We start from the raw sequence: 9,259 nt of genomic DNA, 5'->3' as shown, positions 1-9,259 counted from the left end.
TGGGCAGACTGTTCAAAGAACATGTAAACTACTTATGCATCCAAACGGGAAGCAAGATCCATGCCAGTTTAGCATGTGGTTTGTGAAATGCAAATTAAAATAAAAGGTTGAAGACGGGCTCCTGGTTCTGAAGCATCCTGGCGAATGCAAAGATATCTGAAAGGGACCTCTTTGTCATTAGATCCAAACACTGCCATTATAGCAAACATTTCACCTAGTCCTGAAGGTTGCATAGAGCTCAGTCTTCCTGGGAAGGCCATTTAGATCCTTGCCAGTCTACTCCTCATCAGTTTGGCTTTTTTATCACCAGAAAATTTTAACCTATTGCTGGTGCCACTCATTAATGAAGTTATCAGAGAAAATCAGACCTTTGGAAATACTGCTAATAAACTTCCTCCAGCCTACTGCTGTTCTTCATCACTACTCATGCCTATCTGCCTTGGATAGATCTTTTTATTCACTTTTAGTTTACCTTCCGATGGCTGGCCTCTCCAACTTCACTGACAATTTTACATTTGACTCAGTTATCCGGTGCTTCACATATTACCGTAGTTAAGATCTCCTGTGTTGAATTTGTCTAGAAAATGCATTATCAGACTACTCTGGCAAAATCTACTTTTGGTCATTTCTTGTCATATTTCACTAATTTTCTCTTACCCCCAATGTCTTTAATGAGCTTTCCTTCACCATTTGCTCTAGTATCTTATATGCAGACAAAATAGCAGTTTGTACTTGCCTGAATTGCATATATTCTCTATTGAAAATATCACTACTACTTTTTCTGTTCTCCAACCATATAGTAACACTTCTTACTGAAAAGATTTGTTAAAAATACACACTATTGAATTTGTAAGCTCGTATGGCATTTCTATCAAAACTGATGGAAAATACCTATACCCATTTTCTTTGCACTACCCTCTAGCTTTGCCCTGCTAGTTTATATCACAGCCCTGTTTTGAAAAGTAAAAAATTCTTTGTGCTACCAAAGGCATCATGCCAAAGCTCTTATTTTCTTCCTACTGTTAGGAACCCTGGGTATTTCTGTTCTCTTTTTACTTGTATTGCTGGAGAACCTTTTATCATTTTAATATATTTCTCAAATCCTTTCTCGTCCCTGCACTTTTTGACCTCTTAAACAAGTATTTCTTTGCTAATCAGTACTTCTTCCTTTCTGAATATGCTTTCTGCTTGCTCTGAAGTGCACTTCGTGAAGTAGTCAGCCAGCCAGCAGATCTATAGCCTGCAGGTTTTTTAACCCCTGTGTTGTTTGGAATATAAATTCTAGACAGTTTTACATCCATAGACTGGAAGGAATTTAAACCTTCCTTCACATGCGAGTCCTGGTCCCCTCTGCCTGATTGTTAATACTGAGCGATTTCTTCAGTTTAACAAAGTTTGTCCAAGTTTGTCCTTTTGAAAAAGAATGCATTTTTTAGTAAAATTTTCTTTCTCTTTCCATGCATTTTTTTCATCTATGAATACAAAACGAATCATGTGTTTATCATACAACCCCAGAGTATTTTCCACGGCCAGCTTTTCTATGACAGCCTTGTGCTTACCAGTGCCAGCTCTCAAAACAGCTCCTCTTGATTCACGGACAGTTTGACCAACAAATTTAAGGAATCTTTAATAAGCAATCACCTTTGTTCTGAAAGATTTGGCATTGCAAATCATTGGCTTCCAGGTAGGTCAGCAGCGTGCTTTAATGCTGAGGGGAACCATGAAATAAGAGGAATGACTCAGCTGTCAGATTTAGGAACTCCTCTATTTTCTAGGCCATTTGCTGGAGCTTTTTATTTCTAATAGTGTACCACAGATTAGGCATTTTGTTGTCAGAAAGAGAATGCATAAGGTGGTGGTTTTTTCCATTTGCACTGATTTCAATGCTGAAAATTAGTGGTTTGAAAGCTTTATAACCATTTCAGCTTTTCAACACCCAAAATGGAATCTTTCCCTTCTTTGTGAGAGCCATAAATTTAATTAAAATTCATTAATTTATTTTTTATTATTATTTGTGACTTGGCTGGATAAAATCTTTCTAAACTACTGTTGAAATTCTTAATTTGATAAAAGCACCCTGTTAGTTATAAATGGCTCAAAGTGGTGATTTAGAACATTGACAAAAACTTTATACTTCATTTGTGTTTGCAAACTTTTATGAGAATATCACAAATCTACAAAATTTCAATTAACCTTAGTTCATATACCTGCACCCATGAGTTTGTTTCTAAAGCCATGAATACATATGGTAAACGAGGGGCAAGGAAACACCAAATATTTCCTCAGAGGTCAGTTTCAATTAAAAATGAAATGAGCTCCTCAGATGGTCATCTCAGAGAATCTTAGTGAGACAAATTTAAAGTATCTTTTAACTCTTTGATGATGTTTAACTCTTCAATGATGTTTAACTTTACTAGCTGGTACTCATTAAAACATTATCTACCTACTCTTCCCTCTATAAACCAGGATGCATAGGTAAGTTATGAATTAATCGTTTATAGTATGAGTTAAATTTACAGAAATGAAACCAATTTTTTTTCCCTACTGAAAAAAGGCCTCTATAAACTGCATGTAAGAGGCTACTGAGGTCTGGTTCTTCACTGCTTTCCTTGGTGTAGCTGTTCAAACCAGGTCTAAAGTATGAAAGCAGCATGATAACATTTAGTACTCCCTTCACATTCTCTGTACAGTTGATCCCCCAAGATGCAAGGATTTGGATAATTTGAGTTGTACGAGATAGGGATGAGTTAAAAAGGTATCTTTTTCTCTGAGGAGAGTGAACATAAGGGAGAGCCTGTAAGTTAAAAACCAAAGACTTCTTTAGAGAGATTGGTGGTCGATAGCTGCCAAATAATATATATATTCCACATGCATTTTTGGCAACTGGGTTGTAACTAACTCTATAAAGCAAAATGAAAATGAAAATGGAAAGTTAAAAAAAAAATCTTTATCAAACATCAGATAATCTGCTGCTTGAAGGAAAGGTCTATTAACGTAAGCATCAACCCTGCTTTCTCCCTGCTCTTTGCATCAGGAAGAAATCCCAGCCGGTGTCAGGCTACCTGTGATCGATCTACCATTGCAGTCCTCCTCCCGTTCCCTTACGACCATGCCTGTTGTGCAGTACCGGAGCTGAAGGTAATCAGTTCAGCACATGAATAAGATTTGATTATTTTTGTTTTACATAGGCTATAAACCTGTCCAATCTATTTTAAAAATCCTTTCAGTGTTCAATTCGCTTAGCTTTCACTGAATTGAATTCCCTGCCTGAAATATATTAAGCAACTGGGGTTAGAACAGGGGAGTCATTTTTATTTCTTCACTTTTAAATGCAAAGCTTTCTTAGTTTCTTGGAATAATTCTTTATTAGAAATATGAGGATTTTGTACAGAGTTTCCCCTCAGCGTTGTCCCTGAGATTTTTAATCACGTATCAACCTAATATTCCTTCAGTGGCTTGTGTATGATACTATCCGTTGCAGTTCGGTCATGGTCTCTTGCTGGCTGGCACTGGTGGATGGGTTACAGGCAGCAGCTGCTGGTTTGGCAGCCAGTTCTGTTCAAGGAGATGGTAACTGTAGGGCAATGCACGCCCAATAAAACAAGCTAAAATCATCAGGGGATCCCTAAACAAGATCCTGCTATATTGAAAAAGAGGCAGTCTCTAAATAAACTCTAAAAGGTTTCTAGCAGCCAGGATGCAAGTGGAAGCTGTCTTCCTTTGGAAGTTTACATAATCATTTAATTTAATCCTTCCTGCGGTGTTTCCCAGCCACTGCTTTAGTTCTTTGATCATAATATGCTAGGACAAATGTCAGGAAATATGAGCCTACAAAGTGATGTAAATCTTGTTCCCTATCGGAGATGTGACTATGAGCATTATCTTCATGATATTTTCTTTCTCATGTATTTATTTCTGCTCTGTTTTTTTCCAGTCTGTGATGACAGAGAAAAGCAATCGCTTTCAAGCTAAAAAAAAATATTATCTAGTATTCTGACCCTGCTTAAGAGAGTACTTTAGCTTGCATTTCAAGGTGAGGAAATGCCATACTAGCCTGGATATTGTCTGTAAGATATGTTCTAGTGTGGTATTTGTGATAAGTCATGGCTTTTGGCTTTCATATTGTTTTGCACTTGCTTCAGCTCCATGTGTAATGAGACCTACTTGTATGTTTCTGTCTCATAGCAGTCAAACATTATCAGTCAAATATGGCCATTTCTTGCCTTTCAGTAGCTTTATGGCCTTATAGGATTTATGAATTAGACTGAATGAAAAAAAAAAGTCTTGAAAATGATACACTTATGTCAACAAATACACAGAAATTAGCACCAAATAAAACCTGGACATAAAGACTTTTTTTGGTTTCTAAACTTTGCTAATTAATTTAAAAATAAAAATAAGAAAGGGAAAGAAACTAAGAAGCATTCTATCACTGTGATAGCATACATTTTGTATCCATTTGGCATTTCATGTGATTACATAGCACAGTTGAGGTCATTACACTAAAGGGAAAATAATGGTGGAATGTAGAAGACAGTAAACCAAAGAAGAAAATGTTTTGTTACTGCTAATATTTTGGTGTCTATTAGGCAAGGAGTTTTTCGAAGTCCTAGCTTGCTTTTAATTAATGTTGCATTACTCTTTTTAATAACAGCATCTATTTAAGATATTGTTAATAACAACATCTATTTAAGACATTAAGTCTCTAGCATTAATTTAATGGAAGCGTTCCAACAGCATCTATTATATGTTCCCAGTTAAATTAGCATGATGGTCTTTTAATGGACATTTTAATAGACATTATTAACCAGAATATTATAAAATTAAAACGGAACTCAATGGGTTCTTTGAGTTCCTGTTGTAATATTCTGTGAAGTCACTGATTCTGAAAAATAACAGCCTATATATTTTTAATTTAATTTAACGGCATTTGGCAAGAGCTAAAACATGAACATGCATTTATATGGCAGGAGTAAAGACAAATATTTACTGAATTAAGATGTGGCTGATCTAAAAGCTACCTTACATTTTGAACCTGTGGGTCAAATTCTTTAAGAAGAGGTTCTTTATAAACATTTGTGTACCAACAGCCATGGTCATGCTTTTTCTTCCCCACTGATGCATATGATGTGTTGAATTTCCTGAAATCAGCTCTGAAAATAATTGGGACCCCATTTCTTCACAGAAAGAAACATTCTTTTTATAAACTACCGTTTCCCATATTTTTCAAAAAACTAATTTTCTCTTGTCAGTTTGTGAAACTACACGGTGGGTGTGCATAGTAAGTCTTCTTTCCAGCTGGGCTACTTCTACACCAGATTCAAACTGCAAAGTATTGTAAAACTCAATAGATCACAGATCTGCCTATTAAGCTCTTAATTTTGGTCAGCAAACTTAATACACAGGCAGCAGAATTTTAACTTTCTCCTTCTTGATTTTCCATTTGTGAACCACATTCCAGAAAGTACATATTTTATCCATGGAAAACATTGTTCTCATCAATGAAGGCTGTTGGTCATCATGTCATTTCACACAACAGACAAAGCTGGCAGACCTAATATGAATTTCCCATTGGACTTGTTTGAGAGTATGAATCCAACCTTCACTGAAGAAGGACTAAGCAAATCCCTTCCCATCTCCTGGAAAGACTTGTCAGAAAGTGCAAATGAAAATCTCTACTTTTCACATAGCTCTCTTGCTACCTGCCTATATTCATCTGGCACTTCGTGGTAAGGTCATGCCCATATGTGAACAAACAGTGTTTGCAGGTTGATCTGTGCGCTTTTAGAAAATATATGCAATAAGTAAACAAGCAACAAAATGATGAAGTTATAGCCTGGAAGTGGCAAAGCAAACATAGACATCGAGAAGACAAAGGGTTTTGTTGTGCTTTTTAAACAGTCAACCTTTTAAAGGTATGTCTTAAACTAATGTGCCTAAAATAATTCTTTGATAAGTGGGAGGAACATTTTGCCTATAATAGTGAACTTTACACTGCATTCTCTAATGTCGTGCAGAGAAGCTTTTGTTGAAAGAACCTGCCGGGAGGTTCTTTCATAAAAGAAGATGCTTTTATTTATAATCTCCAGAATTCCCAAAATGCAACAGGGTACAAACACACTTGAAAGCAGACTTCATAATAATATGGGAAAAAGATGCAAATGCCTGCTGTGCTGAGCTGGTTTGATTATACCGTAAAGCCCTTAAAAACTGGGTTTAACATGTCTTTTGGGAGATAAAGGAAAGTTAAATTAAGCCTTCATAATAGGTCTATATGAGATAGGAAGAAGCTGGTTACCACACATGTCAGTTTGCCTGGGCTTTTTATTTTAGTTTGGATGAAAATAGCTCACCCCTGTAAATCCAGGGAGAGAATGAAGTAAACACAAGAGTTCAATATTTCAAATAGATGAAGAACTTCTAAACTTCCATTTACCAGCCTCTCCCCTTAAGAAAAGAAAAACTGCTTTGGGCAAGTTCTGCTGCCCCTGTTATCTGGGGAGAAGTCCCTCCTCTGTTTTCCAGCCTTGGACCTGGGAAGGGAGGGCAGGGCTGTGGTTGGGGTCAGCATCAAGGGGGAGTGGGGGGCCTGCACCTCCTCAGTTCCCTCTCCATGTTTTCTGGCTCCATCTCTGGGACCAGACAGAACATCTCTGCAGTGCCAGGGTGAGTGATGGCCCACAGCTTCACAGAAGTGCCAGCTGGAGTATAAAAATCCTGTTTTGCAAGGCTTTTGATGTTACTCACTTACTAGAAAGGAATGGGTCTAGTGAGACTAGATGATCATCAAGCAAGGGCTTGGAACTAGATGATCTTTAAGGTCCCTTCCAACCCAAACCATTCTAGGATTCCATGAAACTGTGAGTCTGTTCCTGGAACTGCCACATGGCGCAGGACAGGCAGAGGAGCATAGGGGGGCTGGGTACCAGTGCCTCCTCCGCACAGCATGGAAGATGCTGAATCCCTCCCATTCAAGATTTGTTTAAATGAAAAGTGTTTGTTGGATAAGGGATGCTGACTTCTTGGCTTGCTGAGCCGGATGCTTGCCTGAAATGCAGATGACCCAGATCCAATTTTCAGTTCCAATTCCAGTTCCAAATTGGATGGAACAGGGACTTGAACTTGCAGCCTCAATTCCCAAGCGAGCGCCACTAACTTAAAACCTAGTAGCTAGAAGAGCTCCCGGGATTTTTTAATTTTAGTTTTGTTACAGGGATTCCAAATTGGAGCCCATAATTGCTTTCAGCTGTAGTTTCATTGAAACAAATACATTCCTATAGAATTTGATTTAAAACAGATCGGCATTTTCTGCCAACATCAATGAATCAAGAATATTTTGGGGAGCTACACTAAAGAAAGATTATTTAAAAGAAGACAAATAGGAAGGTTAAAAGAAGAGAATGGCAGGGGATCAGAGAAAAAGGTAGATAAGCCAAAATAAAGTCCTATTTGGAAGGGTAACAAAAACTTGTCTTCCCTTTTAAAAATATCTCCAAAGCATTCCTGGTTGGATGTCTGTCCTGCTTACAGTTACAAGGCCAACAGACTTTCTGCTCACCAGTGAGCACCAGATCAGAGAAAGAGCTGTTTATTAATTCACTGAGTTATCAAAGTCAGTTTTGAATCCAGAAAGCTGCATTTATAGCTGGAAAACCATCAGAGCCCTGTTTAGGATCAAGACTCTTGATGCCTATTGTAGCCCGCAAAGCTTTCTCTTCTGCCTTTTTCCTCACCTTTTTCCTTTTACACTTTCTGAAGTAAAGTTTATTTATGTAAGTGCCCTTTTGTTTTCTATACTGCCCTCAGGCAGAGCAGGATTCTTTTTTATTGCACTGACATTGCTTTGTCCAGAAGTTTCAAAATTAGTCATCAAGGAGACAAACCTCCTGCTTTGTTCCTTTGAGCAGATGTGCTGATGCGTTTGTTTTCCTCAGCAAAACAGATTTAATCTTTTGAGCAAATCACCTGATCTGAGAGAAGAAATCTGCATTCCAGTAGTCTCCAAGCTAAAGAGACTAAATTTGTTAACCATGAGGTAATATAATTTGGTTAGAGCCAAGGAGGTCAATACCGAATGGTATTAGAGCTTTTTTCATCTCTCCCACTTTATTCAGATACAAAATAGTTCAAATGTCTAATCTTGCCTGTCTTCCAGCTCTGAGATTTCATGGGTTTGGTGTCAAAATGGCTTCTTGTAAAGTCTGCAGTACTGGAGCCACGTCCCACTTCAACTGCAAATAGTGACATGATCTAAGTGACCATTGTAGAACAAGCGTGAGGGATTCTTCTATCACTGGGAGATGGGCAGGGTCCAGTTCAACTCCCAGATAACTTGTGGCAAAGTGAAACGATTGCACAGGAATCACAAAGGCCAAGAGGTTAAGAACTGTTACAGATATGTGCAAACCCAAGGATATGAAAACACCTATGGTCTTGTCAATTGTTTTTTACAGATTCTGTGCAGACTCCTTAGGAGTGTATGAATTCTAGACGATGATAACGCAAATAGTTAGAGGCATAAGAACAGGTCATTGAACTGGTGAAGAAAATCTTAAACCAGGAAAATCTCTGGAGTTCTAAACCACCAGAAAGCAGACACATTTACTGAGATGTAACAGGAAAGGTACAGAAGAAAATCTTACGTGAAAGCAGTTGACAGAAACACAAAAATGGGCCTTCTGATGTCAACTGGGTTGAAAAATTTATCTTTTCATGTAAAGCAATCCCACCAGTTCAGCATATGCCAGAATGTGCGGCACGTTCCTGCCAAACTACTGAATTACACAAAGAAGCTGCTGCACCTAAGCAAATCCAGTGCATGTTAGTGAGATGATGATGCCACCACAGAGGACAAGGTGTCCCCTGGGAAGGCCTCCTGGGAAATTTCCAGAATACACATAGTCATCCTGATGTTTATTAGATGAAATCCTCTTACTTGATTTTCGGCAGGAATTCAATCTGATGTACCTGTTCTGTACTATTAGTTTTACCTGTACAGGAAAGCATTTTGGCAAGAGCGAAACAGTTTTCTGACTGTTCAGGGAAGATGCTACTATTGCTACTATTTTCCACTAGTCCCTCTGTTTAGAAGCTGCTGTAGCTTTTACTAAGGATGTGAGAATACTGGTTGTTCAGTGTTTACCTTAAGATAATGAATATGATGGCAGGATAAAGGTATTCTGAGTCTTTGGAGTGGCCATATAAGGTCGAATGACCTTTTGTTCCATCTTTTCTTTCCTTTCTAATAATTATTTGTTAA

Source organism: Aquila chrysaetos, chromosome 26 (assembly GCF_900496995.4).
Source record: "Aquila chrysaetos chrysaetos chromosome 26, bAquChr1.4, whole genome shotgun sequence".
NCBI lineage: Eukaryota > Metazoa > Chordata > Aves > Accipitriformes > Accipitridae > Aquila > Aquila chrysaetos.
Note: the sequence above shows the minus strand (reverse complement) of the source record.